Below are 3589 nucleotides of genomic sequence, written 5' to 3' on the forward strand. Positions count from 1 at the left end.
TAGTGACGTGTAACAAACAGGTTTTCTCTGCAAGTCTAAAGGTCACAGATAATAAAACATCCACTAGATGTCAGCCTCAAACAGACACTCAGAACAGCTTTCAACAGTTTCAAAGCAGCCTTAGATTGATGACAGAAAAATAATTTTCAGCTGTACAGCAGCTCTAGAAGAAAATAATGTCACTGTCCAGCGTTAGTAAGTTCATTGTTAATTCATTTCCATTGTAAAAAGCATTAGTTATTAATTTAGTTCATTTATCTATACTGGAAACAAGACAAAAAAACTAAGCCAAAATGGAAAAGCCACTGGTGACTAAGTAAGGATTCAGTTGCTTATAGATCCACTTTTAGCAGCAATAACTTGAATTAATGATTTTCTGTATGACTTTGTCAGTCTCTCACATCATTCTGGAGGGATTTTGGCACATTCTTCTTTACAATGTTGCTTTAGTTTATTGAATATTTTTATATTCCTATGCTAGGCTCAAACGAAGTTAAGGACTCCAAAAAGGCTGTCTACAAGTAATATAAGATAAATTATAGGAAATAAGTCAAAGTTATATATAAGGCAGATGTAAATAAATCATTTTTAGACAGTATTTCAATATGCGTCGGAATTGACTTGCAAATAAGGACAGGGTTGACATCAAGTGGCAGCCTGGAAAGATGCTACCAGTTGTGGGAACTTCGTGATGCAGGTGATTCTATGCAAGATGTTAACATTAGGATAGACATCTTAACATTTACTGTATTTTTGCTGTGTAAGACACAGTACATGTTTTCTTATGCCATCCGTACAGATGGCCAAGATGACTTTGATGAAATTTCCAGACATACCACAGCTGTTTAACACTGGCTCATCAAAACATTAACATTGGCTCATTTTGGAGCCAAACAAGTAAGTGCCTGTGACAGTGAAATTTGTAGTTATAGAGATTATCCACACATGTATCAGTACATTTGAAGTCACAGAGAAAAAGTTAAGATTTGCAAACTTGTAGATTTTTTTTTTTTTTTCCTCTCAAACACAAAACAACAGTTACACCTTCTCAAATTCTTCACTGCAGGTGCACAAATCCTACTATACAAATGACGAATTAAGAAACTCATACTCTCACATTTCTGCTACAGTTGCTGCAGTGAAAATCATGGACAAATTTTGCACATCCGCAAATCAGTATGTGAATTCATCCGATGAGACTTGCACACTTGTAGAATATTTTCTCACAATTACACAATTTTTTTTTAACTTGGATATTTTTTTAGCACAAACAAAAATCCATAACTACAACTGCTTGAATCTGCTGCAAATGCAATATAGGCATTTTATAGCATGTTTGTCATCCAACGTCACTGCAAATAGGTGTTTCGTATAAAATACAATATTTACCCAGTCTAAGAATAGTAAGTTATCTCAATCCCATGTGCCCTGCAGTGTCCCACTAAATCACATCTGCTGACCTGCAACAGAGGCTTAACCACTTGGAAACATGCGCTTCCAGACTCCTTATTTTACTTTGTTCGTTTTGCTCAATTCCTGGATACGTATTGGACCAAGATTTTAAAACATTATGTGGAAAATTATGGTTTAGGCCTCAGTGATATATCATGTAGCCTATCTATATAGTTATAGTTGAGATGTTCCAGTAATCACTCTATCAGCCATATATTAAAACAAGAATAAAATGTTATTTTCTTTACTTAATAATAAAAAAAAATAAAATAAAAAAATGGTCCCTTGATGTTGATTCACTAATTACTAGTTGTCTATGCTTCATCAAATATGTTTTCCATTATTGTATTCTGGAGGCCAGAAATGCAAAAGGAAGTCAGCAGATGCTCCACACATATCAGTGATAAAGTTTATTGGACTGCAGTTCTGCCTGCAACCTAAAAACACTGACAAAATATCCAAGGATGAGGCACCGCTCTTGGAAGGAGGACCATAAATCTGGCTGATAAAGTGAATTACACAGAGGTCAGCCTTAAAAATGAGTCAAAAATTGACACTGAAGACATTTCAAATCATGAGATCTCTGTTGTGGCCGCCGTACTACCAGTCAATTTATATTGTAAGTGTCACAAAATAGTTGTGTGAACAGCGCATGAAGAAGGAGAATGAACTGGAGTAATCTTTAGTAGTAAACTTGGAGAATAACAAAAAACAAAACACAACCAAACATTATTTCAAACGAGGACAAACTGAGAATGAGTGAGAACACAGAGTATATAAGCACATGGCAAACAAAGAGAACTAATGAGATGATTAACAAGACACAGGTGAATATAATGACGAATAAGACGATTCAGGAAAACTAGGTCACAGGGAAAAGGTTGGTAAAGACAGGAACACACCAAGCCGACGCCGACGAACTAGTGGCGACAAAAGCAGACTGCAGGGTTGGTTCACGTCGGCAGCGTCTGGGTCCAAAGTTGCCCAGACACACCAAACCGACAGCCGACGGCCAAGTAGCACATATGTTCTGCGCATGCGTAAGATGAAATGCCTTTCCGTACCAGAAGGTGGCAGTAGCTGAACAGCCAATCAGAATGATCAGATGGCCCAACGGACCGACGAGCTCCGACGCCGATTCAACATGTCGAATCGGCCAAAAAAAAGCCGACGAGGACCAACTTCAGCCGACGGTGCGGAACACACTGAGAAAACTTAGTCGGCCGACGAACAAAAACTTGCCTGACGGCCGACCGTCGGCTCGGTGTGTTCCTGCGTTTAAATGATGGGCAAACATGACAGAATCAAAAACAGTGACAACAACACAATATCACATCAGAAATGAGTGACGGAAACGCCAAATATCAAATAAAAATCCTTTAATTCACAAAAACGTTTTTACGCTCGCTTCAGGTGGTTTTTGACTTGGTGAAAAAGAGTTAATGCGAATAATGGGAGATGGAAACTTGTGAATAATCGTAATTGGCTGTTTCTGCTGATGGTGTTGTAACAGAAAACTTTGTTTGATTCAGTTATGATTCATTAATTGTGGATGTCCTGGCGCTCTCACATGTGTGACACTTCATAAAATCGAGAATAGTTCAGGCTCATTTATTGTTTTCTTATATATAAGAACGAATGCTCAGTTTATTTACTGTTTGTTTCTAGGTTACCAATACCACCATCATCCGCTCTAACAACTTGATAGAAACGCACCTAATTCGCAATTGTCTTTTTTTTGCTAACTTTGAAAAGATTCGTTTCACGTTTGGATGGAAACCCAACTAATGGAAACTGAATGAACACAGAACATACGTGTGACAGTAAGCTAGCAGTCACACCATCATGTTAGTGATTGATTTTTATCTTAAAATATCTTTGATCATGCCACAGACGTGTATGGCTGTGGTTTACATTTTAAGTTAAATCATTCATTCAAGTCATCATTTATTTTATCTGGTTTGTCCACTGCTCTGGGGTTCGTTTCCCGTACAATGACGTAACTCGCTGCTTCACTACCATAGTAGGATGCATCACTGAACAAATCAACTAGCTAGTCATGACTGTTTCCCGAAACTAATGTCGCAAACGGGTGTGCCTCATACGTCCTGAAAAGTGAAGCTGCGGGCTCTTTGAT

Source organism: Ctenopharyngodon idella, chromosome 4 (genome assembly GCF_019924925.1).
Source record: "Ctenopharyngodon idella isolate HZGC_01 chromosome 4, HZGC01, whole genome shotgun sequence".
Taxonomy (NCBI): domain Eukaryota; kingdom Metazoa; phylum Chordata; class Actinopteri; order Cypriniformes; family Xenocyprididae; genus Ctenopharyngodon; species Ctenopharyngodon idella.